Below are 14,603 nucleotides of genomic sequence, written 5' to 3'. Positions count from 1 at the left end.
CTGTTTGGAGATCCTTTTTGTAGTCATGGGCATCAACGTTGACCAATTCTTCATGGAGAGCCGATATTGTTTTTGCATTGTGCTGATCTACTCCTTTGTTTGTGGCAAAAACATGGAAGACATCTTTAGGGCAATCTTCAGCCTTAGCCACAACCTGAGAAAGGAAAGCTCTGTATCTGTCTTCAGATAATGCCTCTCCTTTTCGCTTTACCCGTATCCTGTTCAGGAGCTCAGCAAATGCAACATCCTCTTTCTGTCGCATAGTGTGATTACATGAAACAGATCTTGCCAGAAATCCACCACATGATCTTCAAACACACAGAGAGGTTTAGCTTTACCGGGAGGTGGCAACTGGTAAAAGTCTCCAACAGCCAAAACAGACATTTCTTTAAAAGGCTTCTTGCTTCCTTTTATTTCTTGAAGTCTCCAGTTAACATAAGCAAAGAGAGACTTGGAGACCATAGAGATCTCATCAATAATAATGATCTCTGTTTTGCACAGCTGTGCTCGTCTAGTGCATTACCAAATCCCTGGTATGGTGGTGTGAGACGGCGTGGGAATTTGAGGATAGAATGAAGGGTCTTTCCTGAAATGTTGAAGGCTGCTGTGCCAGTGAATGCTGTCAGCAGGACAGTTGGCATGTAAATGTTATTTTCCTCAGCAATGCAGGGCAGTTTCTGCAGTATCTTGCCTCTGTGAAATATGCATTTAATGAGGTGTGATTTTCCAGTTCCAGCTCCACCGGTGACGAAGTAAAAGAACTGTCCGGTAATTCTCTCTGTATACACGGTGTCTGCACCAGCTTCGGATTGTGTAGAAGATGGAAGCCTGTGTTAGATTTAGACTCCGAGCACACATTAGGATCTATTAGAGGGGTCTCAAATGTTAATGCATTACTGGATCTCTTGGTGGGGCTTCTGCGATATTCAGGAACTTCATCAATCATTGATTTCTTCTGGGTTTATCTCCTCACATTCTGAAATGCACTCCAGTCGAACCAGCTCTGTCTCAGGGGCAAGCGTTGTCCATGCATCCTCCATTGGTCCATTTTTCTCCAGTTCCTCAATGGCTTTAAATCGATGGCTTCATTGTTTTTCTCATATTGTGACCTGTTCTCATACACAATGGAAAGCACAGCTTGAATGAGCATCTGAACGGTGAGGCAGGTAGAGCTTTAATAAAGTGCCATAGAATTTCTCCGGAGATTTCTTTTCAGAAAATCGAGCATATCTGATGGTGGCAGGTTTGCCTTGTGTTCGCTTCTGAATGAATCCCATGTTGTTATTAAGTGCTAAGGCCTTTCCACGGCTTTTCTGCCTGCTGTACACAACTCTGTAGGTGGAAGCAAACTCTGCCATGCACATGGCTGCAAACTCCGGTGTATCTGGTCTGTTCTTGTACTTCTCTGGTAATCCTGACATCCAGATGTTTTCTGACTCCAGTATTTTGTCATCAAGGCACTTCAAAGGGAGACTCATTTTTAAGGCGTTGTCATCAGTCGCTACAAATATGACACTCCGACAACAGGATTTTAGTTTCAAACTGCACACCCTAGCAACGACCTCTTGAATACTGACCTCTCGGAGTTTGGAATATGCCTGCATTATCTGCTTCATTTCTTCACGATCAGACGTGCTTCCTTGCCGTATGTCAGTAGCAACTTTCTTGAGGATGTCACTCATGTCGTGTTCAGCTTACGATATGTACGATAAAATGTACATTATGCAGTACATGGATTATGGATTCAGTATGAACTGAATATCCATGTTGGCATTCCATGCACATAGCAAATGCTTGTTATAAGCATTTACCCAGCTGTCCTTTGGTTGACGTTTCATCATGAGCACGCTGGAGCTGGTTAAAGAGTTGACGTTCTTCAGGTACTCCTCATAGCTCAGTTTACATTGGGATAGTAGTTGGGCAGTACTTTCAAATGATGTTTTAGGATCGTTTAGCAGTTCCCATACTGGTTTGAGATTCCTTTTTGCTTCTGCCGGAGTTATTACAGGGTGATCGTTGTCAGATTTACTGCGTCTCTCTCAGGGGTGGAAAGTAACTAATTACATTTACTCACATTACTGTAATTGAGTACTTTTTTAGAAGTAATTTGTAATTTTCTGAGTAGTTTTTGAAATATGTAATTTTTACTTTTACTTGAGTACATTTTGACCCAAGTAGTTTTACTTCACTACAATTGAACGCCCTCACATTACTGAGTAAAAAAATATTGATGGTGAAAAATTAAATGCGGGCAGAAATTTAAACTTCTGAGTCCCAGAACTGAAGGCTAATTGCGTGGCCTTGCCTTGCACGCGCCCTTTCCATTGTCTCATAATCAGGTTGTAATCTGGTGCACTTTTTTTCCAAAAGGATTCTATCTATCAGGTTCTGTGGGATCCTGTGGACATTTTATTGTGAAAAGTGGAATCCTGTGGGCACTGTATTTTGAATAGTTGGATCCTATGAGCGTTTTAAATATTGGAATCCTGTGCGCATTTTGTTTTATTTTGAGATGTGGGATCCTGTGGTCATTTTATATTTTATTTTGAGTTGTGGCAACCTGTGGGCATTTTATTGTGAATAATGGGATCCGGTGGGCACTGTATTTTGAATAGTTGGATCCTGTTGCATTTAATTTGATTTGTGGCATCTTGTGGGCACTTAATTTTGTGTGCATTTTGTTTTTTGAATAATTTGTCATTTAAATTTCTTTATTCTTATCATAGTGTTGTCCGTTGGACAATAATAATAATAATAATAATAATAATAATAATAATAATAATAATAATAATAATACTACATTTTATTTGGTGGCGCCTTTCTAAACACTCAAGGTCACCTTACATAAAAGAGGTAATACACAGCAATAATAAAATAAACAAACACTATACTACAAATGCATAGAATCAGTAAATAAGACATAATTTAAAAGAGCATTTAGCATCAGAGATTATAAACAGTTCTGAAAAGATGTGTTTTGAGTCTCGACTTAAACTGAGATAAAGAGTCCAAATTCCTTAGATCAGGAGGAAGAGCATTCCAAAGTCTTGGGGCAGAACTACTGAAGGCTCTACCTCCCATGGTGACAAGGCGCATAGTGGGAACAGACAGATGAGTTGAGGCAGATGATCTCAAGTGATCGTGAATGAGAGGTGGTCTTAATAAGGTCAAAAATATATGGAGGGGTGAGGTTGTGAATAGCCTTGAAAGTGAGAAGTAATATTTTATATTGAATTCGTTGCGTGACCGGAAGCCAGTGCAGCTGATGTAGAACAGGGGTGATATGATGATAGAAAGGAGTTCTAGTAACAATACGAGCGGCTGAGTTTTGAACCAATTGGAGTTTGTGCAGAGATTTCAGAGGAAGACCGTAAATAAGAGAATTACAGTAGTCCAAACGAGCAGTAACAAGATTGTGGACCAGAATGGCAGTAGTGTGTGACGAGAGAGAAAGGCGAAGACGATTAATATTTCTAAGGTGGAAATAAGCAGTACGAGTAATATTGTTTATGTGGGATTGAAATGACAAGGTATTATCCAGGATGACACCCAGGCTCTTTACTTGAACAGAAGGAGAAACGGAACAATTATCGATAGTGAGAGTAAAATTATTTGCTTTGGAGAGATTAGACTTGGTGCCAACAAGAAGTATCTCTGTTTTATTTCCATTTAGTTTGAGAAAATTATGAGAAAACCAGGTTTTAATTTCAACTAGACAATCTGCAAGAACGGCTGAGGGAAATTTAGAAGAAGGCTTACTTGAAAGATAGAGCTGGGTGTCATCCGCGTAACAGTGAAAATTTATATTGTATTTGCGAAAAATTATACCTAAGGGAAGAAGATAAACCATAAAGAGAAGGGGGCCCAGGACAGAGCCTTGAGGCACACCAGCAGTAACAGGAGAGGATTGAGAAGTGGAAGTTTTAAGCTGTATAAACTGAGAACGATCTGATAAATATGATTTAAACCAGGAAAATGAAGTGTAGGTTATCCCAATAGAGGACAATCTGTGAAGAAGAGTGGAATGACAAACAGTGTCGAAAGCAGCACTCAGATCCAAGAGAATAAGAATAGAGAGAAGACCAGAATCGGCTGCAGAGAGGAGATCATTAGTAACTCTAACCAGAGCTGTTTCTGTGCTATGGGAAGATCGAAAGCCGGATTGGAATTTTTCATATAAAACATTGTGTGATAGATATGAGTGAAGCTGAGCTGCAACAACTTTCTCTAAAATTTTTGAAATGAATGGGAGATTAGAAATAGGTCGTAGGTTATTAAAATCAGACGGATCAGCACCAGGTTTCTTTAAAATCGGAGTAATAGCTGCCGTTTTAAAGGCTATTGGTACAGTCCCAGTCCTAAGAGAAGAATGAATAATAGCAGTAATAAGAGGGAGCACAGCGGGTAAACAAGATTTAACCAATGTTGTGGAAAGTGGATCCAATGAGCTAGTGGATGGTTTAGCAATAGAGATAAGGTCAGATAGTTCTGAAGCAGAAGGAAGAGAGAAAGATGAAAAATAGTCAGAGGAGAGAGGAAAATCAGCTAATGGTCAATCAATCAATCAAAGTTTATTTGTATAGCGCTTTTAACAACTCAAGTATCGCAAAGCAGCTTTACAGGGTTTACAAGGTTAACAATACTATGGGTCCAGAACCCTAATGAGCAAGCCAAAGGCGACAGTGGCGAGGAAAAACTCCCTATGATGGTGAGGAATAGGAAGAAACCTCGGGAGAACCAAGACTCAAAAGGGAACCCATCCTCCATTGGGCGGCCCGTTAACACACAAATACACAAGTCACACATAATTCACACAATCAGACTAGGTAAAAGGTAGAATTGAAAGTTCTGGGTTTTGATATTGTCACTGTAAATGTCTGTTGATGAATGCCAGGCTTTCATTCCGTTGTCGGAGCAGTGATGCTGGTATTGTAGGCTCCGACTGCAGTGTTACTCCCCAGGTGAACCCCGGTATCAGCACATCCACCGGCAGCCAGACCATCCCCCAGGTGCCTACAGGTGCCTGTATCCAACCGTCTTGGGTAGAGCCATGCAAGAAGATAGATAATACAGACTGAGTGGACATGAATTTAAACCACTGTTGATTTAAATGTACGTAGCTCACATGCCAGTGATCAGCATGTGGCTCCGGCAGACTAATCTATAGCAGCATAACTAAAGGGAGAGGTTCAGAGGTGACCACAGGCATGAGGGCTCACTGAGACATTGCTTTCCAGTCAAGTCATAGTCACAAATAGAGTGATGCCAAGACACAGCTGGATGACAGCATCAACATCTCAGATCACCAGAAATCTCAACGTCTGGGGGCCCCCAAGCCCCTACACCTTACAAGGGGAATTTTAGCTGAAGGCTTGACTAAACAGGTGAGTCTTAAGTCTAGATTTAAAGATTGGAACTGTGTCAGAGTCTCGGAGCTGGAAGGCTATTCCATAATTGAGGGGCTTTAAAAGAGAAAGCTCTGCCTCCGGCTGTAGTTTTACTAATTTTTGGAACTACGAGAAATCCAGCATTTTGGGAGCGCAAAGGGCGAGATGGGTTGTAGTAATCAATGAGTTCACTCAAATATTGTGGGGCAAGACCATTTAACGCCTTATAGGTTAACAGGAGAACTTGAAATTCAATGCGATATTTAATCGGCAGCCAGTGTAGTGCAGCGAGAGTGGGACTAATATGATCGAATTTCCTAGCCTTGGTTAGGACTCTAGCTGCGGCATTTTGTACAAGTTGTAGCTTCTTTATGGACTGTTTAGAGCATCCAATTAGAAGACTATTACAGTAGTCCAATCTCGACGAGACAAAAGCATGAACTAGCTTCTCTGCATCAGCTAAAGAAAGTAAGTGTCTCAGCTTGGCAATATTACGTAAATGGAAAAAGGCAGCCTTAGTGACATTGCATACATGTTAGGGCTGCACGATTAATCGTATTTTTATCGTTATCGCGATGTGAAGTTTCACGATAAACACATCGAAAGAGCCACGATAACTCCTTGAATAACAGCAAACTCAAATTGCATTATCCTCGTCCAGCAATAGAGGGAGCTATTCGCGCTGCAGACTATGATCACGTGACGTAAGTAGGCAAGAGGCAGAGTGAGGCAGAGTTGCCGAGTTGCCAGGTTTGCGGTTTTGCCAAATTGGGCTTGTTTGAAAATCCAGCCGCGGGTAAAAATTCTGGGGCCGCGGGGTGCGGTTTTTTGGGCTACTTTTGAGTTGGGCTACTGCGGAAGTTACAAGTCAACACTAAGAATCGATCGCGATATAATACTTAATTTGTCTCCAGTTCACACTCGCAACACCCCCCCCCCCTGCCGACAACTTACACTCGCAGATTTTGTGCGGAAAACTTTTGTAGGACCTGGCAACCCTGGAGTGAGGCGAACACGCTCATCAGACACGCGATTTGGTTTAAGCCTGGTTGGCGAAAATAACGTAATCGCGGTGGCTTCGCCCGTGTGCAATTGCCTCGCGCCGATTCACGAGGTCGTGCACCTCTCGAATTTTGTAAGTTCGCGCGCGCCGCGTCTCGGCGCAATGAGAACAGTCATGTTTGCAGGGTTCATACACCTATACAAGGTGGAATTCAAGCACTTGTACGTCACTTTCAAGGTCCATTTCAATAATTCCCAGCACGTTATTGAATTAAATATTTATACATATACTCTAAATGATTCGAAATAATTCGCTTTTTTATCACATTATTTAATGGATATTTATTTTCAAAACGCCCAATCTTAACGTCTTCACGTTCTCTGTTTCGTCCTGGAATTACAAGAGGCTCGTACTTGTTAACGTAATACAAGAGAATTGTTCAGTCAGACAGATATTTGTTGTGAAACGAAGTAGTTACAATTTCAAGCCTTTTCAAATACTTTAGCCTAAATTCCAGCACTTTTCAAACCTGAAACACAAAGCAACATTAAAATTGGTCAGGTAAAAGTTCATTCCCCTGTATTTGAGGGGTGTTTTTTTTATACTACTAGGCCTACATATCGTTTCGGACAACACTGCAAAGAATGTGACACGGCAAGATTAAACGCTTCCGCCGTTCGCGGAGGTTAACGAGGTGTGCGGAGTCGCTCGCTCGTGAAAGTATAAACCTAGATTGAATCTATTGTTGAATAAACCTGCAAAATATTTGGAATTATTCTGGATTCATTACACAGTAAAAAACAAAACAAATTAATGTGCTGCTGTTCAGAGAGACACTACATTTCTGTATTTTAATCTTAATTTATCGTGGTTCACGTCGATATCGGGATATCCAACAATGTTAACGCACATCGCAATTCTAGTCCATATCGTGCACCCCTAATACATGTGTGTCAAATGAAAGATCAGAATCAATAGTGACACCTAAACTTTTTGCAGTAGATTTTGGTGTTACTGAAAAACCATCTAGGGTAAGGGGAATATCAGCCCAATTGCTTCTAACAGCTTTAGGCCCAAGAATCAGTACCTCAGTCTTGTCAGAATTTAGTTTAAGAAAATTAGATGCCATCCAGTTTTTAATATCCTGGACGCAGTTCTCAATCTTGAGAGTTGTGGTGGTATCATCTGGATTAGAAGATATATACAACTGAGTATCATCTGCGTAGCAATGGAAGCTAATACCATGCCTACGAATGATAGTGCCCAGTGGTAGCATATATAATGAGAATAATATGGGGCCCAGTACAGATCCTTGTGGGACACCATACTTTACTTTAGAATGCTCAGAGCATTCGTTATTTACTAGCACAAATTGGTAACGATCTGTCAGGTAGGACCTGAACCAGGAGAGTGCTTGACCTCTTATGCCAATGAGTGTCTCCAGTCTATTAAGTAGAATATTATGATCAATGGTGTCAAAAGCAGCACTGAGGTCTAGCAGTATGAGAAACGAAATGTGTCCTTTATCAGAGGATATTAAGAGATCATTCAGTACTTTAGTTAGTGCTGTTTCAGTGCTGTGATGAGCTCTAAATCCAGACTGAAATAACTCTAAGACATGTTCTGTCTGTAAGAAGGAAGAGAGTTGTGAAGAAACTACTTTCTCTAAAATTTTGGATATGAATGACAGATTAGAAATTGGCCTATAGTTGGACAGTTCTTGGGGGTTAAGACCAGGTTTTTTCATTAGCGGCTTGATGACTGCAAGTTTAAATGAACTGGGAACGTAGCCCAGGCTCAGAGAATAATTTATTATAGTAAGCAACGGTTCTACATTGCTGTGCAGTAATTCTTTAAGTAGATGGGTTGGTACAGCATCTAGTATGCATGTGGAGGGTTTAGCAGATTTCACCAGTGAAATAAGCTCCTCACGACCAATTGGGGAGAAGGACTCGAACAGGGCATCAGAGCTGACCAGACAGCTGTCAAGGTGCATTGGCATGTTGACAGGCTCTGAGATAGCACTACTAATGTTTTCCCTAATTTTATCAATCTTATCATTAAAGAATTTCATAAAATTGTTACTGCTACACTCTAGTGGAATAAGAGAATTGTTTTGTTCATGACTCCTCGTAAGGCTGGAAACAGTTTTAAAAAGGAGTCCTGAATTGTTTTTATGTTTTTCTATTAAGGCCGATAAGTATAAGGACTTTGCCATATGGAGGGCATGCTTATATTCAATAAGGCTGCTTTTCCATGATAGTCTATACACTTCTAACTTCATATTTCGCCATTTACATTCCAGGATCCGCGCGGCTCGTTTGAGGCTACGCGTGTGCTCATTGTACCATGGCGCTATTCTTCTCTCCGTGGCTCTCTTATATCGTAGTGGTGCAACTTTGTCTAAAGCTGTACGAAGGGAAGTCTCGACGTGCTCGGTGAAACGCTCTAGTCCTTCCGGAGCTACAAGTGGATCAGTGTTTGTCAGACCCGGTAAAATATCAGTGAGCGCGGCTATGGTGCTGGGTGTTATAGCTCGTTTAATTTGATAGCGGGGTGGCCGATGAACACAGTCAGTTAAACACAACTCGTATGTTATGAGGCTGTGGTCAGAAACAGCCTCACTCTGAGGAAGAATTGCTAAACTGGATATGTCAATACCAAATGACAAGACCAAGTCTAAAGTATGACTACAGTTATGCGTAGGACCCACCACATTCTGAGTGATACCCATTGAATCAAGAATTGCTTGAAAATGAATGCTAAAAGAGTCACACCGATTTTCAAAATGGATATTAAAATCACCCACTATAATCACCTTATCAGCTGATAGCACTACATGAGACAGGAAGTCTGAAAACTCCTGCAAGAACTCAGAGTATGAACCAGGGGGGCGGTAAATAGTAATTACCATAAACGACTGTGACACTTTGTTGCTTGTTAAATTTGAAACATTTGATACAGTGAGGATGAGGTGTTCAAAAGAATTAAACTTGAAGCCAAATTTTTGAGAAATGCCTATATCAGAGTCATATATTGTAGCGACCCCACCTCCTCGACCATTTGGACGGGGGTTATGGACATATCTATAGCCAGAGGGAGAAGCTTCATTTAGGGCCATATAGTCGTCTGGTCGGGTCCAGGTTTCCGTCAAGCAAAGCATGCATAGATCATGATCGGTAATCATTTCATTAACAAGCAATGCTTTAGATGACAGGGATCTAATATTTAGTAGTCCTAGTTTCAGATTTAAACTGCTCTCTGAGGGAGCATAGTTGAATTTAACATTGAATAAATTTTGTCTACTAACTTTACGAGAATTATTTTTTGGTACTCGAGGAACAGACACAGTTTCAATCTGGTGTGACCTAGGTGACGTCTCTTTGCAGCTCGCAGACAGTCGGATTAGCCTGTTTGTCTGCTGCCTGGCCTCGGCTCTGGTTTGTCAATCCCCATTAACTACACCTACACTACCACTATTAAGCCTAGCAGATATGCTATGAGAAATGAGAGCAGCACCCTCCCAAGAGGGGTGAATGCCGTCTCGCTTCAAAAGGCCAGGCCTGCCCTCAAAATGTGTCCAATTATCTATATAGCCCACTTTGTTATCTGAGCACCATTTAGACATCCAGCGGTGTAACGCCCATAACCTGCTGTAGGTTTCAGCGCCACGCCGAACTGGAATGGGACCAGAGCATATTACGGCATCTGACATCGTCCCCGCTAACTCGCACACCTCTTTAACATTATCCTTGGTGATCTCAGACTGTCTCAATCCCACATCATTGGTGCCGACGTGTATAACTATCTTAGAATATTTACGTTTAGCCAGCACCTTTAAATTAGCCCTGATGTCAGGCGCTCTAGCCCCCGGGATACACTTGACTATGGCCGCTGGTGTCTCTAAACTAGTCGCTACGTTCACGTGTCTGAGCTGTGAATCTCCTATCACCAGAGCTCTTTTAACAGGTCGCTCAGTCGGTGTATTACTGAGTGGGGCAAACCTGTTTGACACGGGAACCTGAGAAGGACGGTGCTCAGCCCTACGGTTATGCCGCCGAGACGTCACCCATTCGCCCCGCTGCGAGGGCTCTAATGCCGGAGCTGAGGGCTCGCTAGCTACAGCTGTGCAACCCGGGCCTGCTACGCTAGCTGCGCTAGCCGCTACGCTAGCTGCGCTAGCTGCTACAAACTTTCTAGGACTTTCTAAAGCCCGGATGCGTTCCTCTAAAAGCGAAATCTTCTCCGTCATACTAATAACTAACCTACACTTCACACAAATATAATTATTATTATCACTACTGACGGAAGAAGAGTAGCTATACATGCCACACTCAACACAAGCAACAAGGGACTCAGACATGATGAAATACTTAGCTTCGGTTAAGATGTCGAAATGTCGAAGATGTTTCCAGTCGAAGAGAGTAGTCAACTGTCTTGATAGTGGAAGCACTACCTGTAATAGTTGTCTAGGGAGGAAAAAAGTAAAGATTAGTACGTAAACAGATTATCACACTTTAGAGAAACAATCAAAATTCGCTCCGCAACAGCGTCAGCCAATGGTGTGACTAGAGAAGAATCAAAAGAATTAGTGACAGTTGTAGGTGTGAGCTGAATATCAAGAGATTTATAAATATTCTCAGTTTTCTCAATGAAGAAAGACATAAGAGAATTGCAGAAGGTAGTAGTGCACAGATATGATGGAAAAGAGTCTGGAGCTCGAACAGTTTTATTATAAAATGTATGAAGTGATATAGTGTTGCCGTTCATAGAAACAATTAAAGCAGTGTAATATTTTGATTTAGTTTGTATTAAAGAATCCTTATAAAGAAGTACAAATCCTTATGAACGGTCAGACCAGTTTTACGTGACAGTCTCTCATATTGTCGCCCTTTGGCTTTCAAGAGCCGAAGTTCTGATGTAAACCATGGGGCCGAGCGTGAGAAACGAACCATACGGGATTTCAGCGGAGCATGAAAGTCTAGACTGGCCTGAAGACCAGTGTTATATAATGTCACTAGATCCTCAAGGTCCATATGCTGGTGGAAGTCCAATTTGGAAGTAATACAGGAAGAAAATAAAGCTGGGTCTATATCCCTGATATTGCGGTAAGAGATAAGACGAGAAGGCTTAGTAGTATAGAGAGGAAGGTTGGCATTAAAAGAGACAAGAGAGTGGTCCGATATAGCCATCTCTTCCACTGAACAGTTTAAAGGAGTGACACCAGAGCAGCAGAGGAGGTCCAAAATGTGACCTTTAGTGTGAGTAGAACTATCAATATATTGTTGTAGACCGAAGCTCTCCAAACATGAAATGAAGTCTTTAGTCAGGGGATTAGTGGTGTCATCCATATGAATGTTAAAATCGCCCATAACTATAATAACCGGTGAGAGTGTGATCAGGTGAGTAAGCAGCGCAGCAAAATGCTGGAAAAAGTCTTTATTACCTTTTGGAGGCCGGTAAATGTTAGCGATAATAGTTGGTGAGGAGCCAGCAAGTCGACAAATCAATGCCTCAAAGGAGTCAAAAGCGGGAGCAGATACCTGTACAACTTTAGGTTCCTCGCGATGAAGTATCGCAAGGCCACCTCCTCTGCCAATCTCGCGAGGTTTACTAATGTAAACATACCCCGCCGGGGTTGATTCATTAAGTTGGGTAAAATCATTTTGCCGTTGCCACGTCTCAGTTAAACAGAGGATGTCATACTTGCGATCAGTTAGGAGATCCTGGATAAGAAGTCCCTTGTTTGTTAGTGAGCGGATGTTGAATAGACCGAAACTTGTATGCTTCTTCCCAGAAGCAGTGCTAGCCGACCGGGCTAGATGAGCTAGCGCGCTGTGGTCAGCTCCGCGACTCGGTCCTCGACGGGCACGATGGAAGTGTCTAGTAGTAGACCCGATGGCACGCAATGAACCCGATATATCCTCATATGAAGATCGGCGGGACCCTCGGTGGATGTATCTCCGACGGGGAATATAGAGTAAATCCGCATTGGAGAGCAGAGTTGCCGGTAGTGAGAGCAGAGGAGCGGATTGCTGAAATCTCAGCTGAACCAATTCAGTAGCAGAGTAGTGGATGATACCCAGCACAGGTTGGTAAATTCTTGCGAAGAGTATCCATAAAAGGGCAAACCAGAGACGAGTCATTATAAATATAATCATGATATGCTAAAACTCAAAATAAAATAGAAGAAACTAAAAAACCCCGGCGGGCAGCGGCAGGCAAACGCGCCAGCGTTCACCGGGAAGAGTGTCACTCAATAGGACTGGAAATAGTTTGGACTTTATGGTACAGGTTGTGACTGTCCTTGTGCTGTGAGGAAGTATGTTCCTGAGCCAAGCTGATCTTTTGCAAGTGTGGATGTCCACTTAAATACGCTTTGAAATCGATTAAAACAACTTGTGCTGAATTTGGTTCATGATTCATCCATGCATTAAATAACTGAAAGTAACTAAGTAACTTTTACTCAAATTACATTTTAAATGAAGTAATTTTGTACTTTTACTCAAGTAAATTTTGAGATGGGCAATTTTACTTTTACTCTGAGTAAATTTTAGGCAAAGTAATGATACTTTTACTCAATTACAATTTTTCAGTACTCTTTCCACCTCTGGTCTCTCTCTATCTGGTCTTGTGATAAAAGTCTTCTCTGTTGGTGCTTTGGGAAATCCAAATCTGCAGTGCTTGTTTCCTTTTTTGCAAGATTTTGAGTGACCTCTGCTGTGCATTTGTACCTCAGTTACAATCTTGAAAAGTTCAGGGTCAGTGTCTGATCAGGACACACTTTCTGATCAGGATCTCCTCCAAATACAGGTGCATTCTGACACCAAGCCAGAAGATGAATATGTGGCGATCCTCTAGCTTGATACTCTATTCGATAGAAGTAATCAATGACTTCTCCGATGGGCTGTGCAGGTGATAACAGCAGATACTTCAACAACGCATCCACAGGTTTGTCAAACATGCGCATAATCGTGACGGCATTGCTTCTCAGAATCTCACATTTTGTTGCCCAGTCGAGCTCTGCAAAATCCACTTTTTCTCCCTGTTGTGCTTTGATGACTTCAATGAATTCTGGCCATCATCTCTGCAGCACTAAACGTACAGAAGAATGTAGGGGTTCCCAACTGTCAAAGCATAGCCAACAGGTCCCTAAGTGTCTTCTCCCAATAAGCTGGGGTTCCTCTTAGTGGCTGCATGAATCGTGTTGCATCTTTTTTTTTATCAGTCACTCCACTTCCTGCTTGTCCTGCAGCATCTTAGCTGTTATTTTACGTCCATGCTTGATGTTGCCAGATGTAGCTTTGTTACACACCGTGCAAAGAAGATATAATTTGAATCCAACGCAAATCGGTTGTCCACAGAGAAGAGGCGTGCGTTGAAGTATCTGCTTGGTGTTACTTTTCTTATCCTGCTCATCTCATCCAATGCATTTTCTCTTGTGGGAAACTGGACAGGAAATGCCATGGCCTCAAGCTTCGGAACTCTGAAAAAGCCAACTGGTCTGCTTCCCTCTGCTGGAGCAATACAGAATATGCCATCACCAAAAGTTAGCAGCTCCTGTGAGATATCAGCTGGTTGAAGACATGTATCCAACTGGCAACTGGCATTTTGTTTGGTCACATCCTCTTCATCAGTGTTTTCATCTTTGTTTCTTCTGATGTATTGGATGATTTTTTCTTCTCAGAATGATGCTCTATTGGCTCAGCCTCTGCAACATCATCCCATCTGTCGTTTTCCATCATCTCGATGGTTTCTGCTATATCAGCAGTGATGTCAGTGTCCTTCATGTTCTCTTCATCGGTCACATCTGCGAATTCAAAAGCTGCTGGGTCATCTCCAATGAGTATATCCTTATACTCAGGATGGATCTCTTTCAGTTTTGATAGGGAATGCAGTACCTTATGCATATCCACCGTCTGGAACTGGTAATGCCCTTTGTAATCCATCCTCCTCTTCAGTTTGACTTTTAGAAGCTGAGACTGACTGTTGGGCCTTGGCAACACATTGACTGTTGACTCCACCTCTGAACATACGCATACAAGTGACCCAATGATGGCTTTCTGCTGTCCCTTGGGAAGACTTATTATCTTTGCAAATGGAATGTATCTTGCGATGATATGCCTCTCCAGTACATTGAGACCACAGAGTGCTGGAGGAATTGGTGATAATTCCATTTTATTCATGGCAGCAATTGATGGTATGTTTCCAAT

The 14,603-nt window shown here is 42.0% G+C and overlaps 1 long non-coding RNA gene across 1 annotated transcript; it reads right to left on the bottom strand.

Moving 5' to 3' along the window:
- Window positions 1–4,541: 4,541 nt before the first annotated feature.
- Window positions 4,542–14,348, bottom strand: LOC143512451 (uncharacterized). Its single transcript, XR_013130461.1, has 3 exons — window positions 12,097–14,348; window positions 11,837–12,003; window positions 4,542–10,859 (listed from the first exon to the last, which is right to left on the bottom strand). It is a non-coding gene; the product is annotated as an uncharacterized LOC143512451 (long non-coding RNA).
- Between the last annotated feature and the right edge of the window lie 255 nt (window positions 14,349–14,603).

This window comes from Brachyhypopomus gauderio, chromosome 1 (genome assembly GCF_052324685.1).
Source record: "Brachyhypopomus gauderio isolate BG-103 chromosome 1, BGAUD_0.2, whole genome shotgun sequence".
Taxonomy (NCBI): Eukaryota; Metazoa; Chordata; class Actinopteri; order Gymnotiformes; family Hypopomidae; genus Brachyhypopomus; species Brachyhypopomus gauderio.
This window is presented reverse-complemented; position numbering and strand designations above follow the sequence as displayed.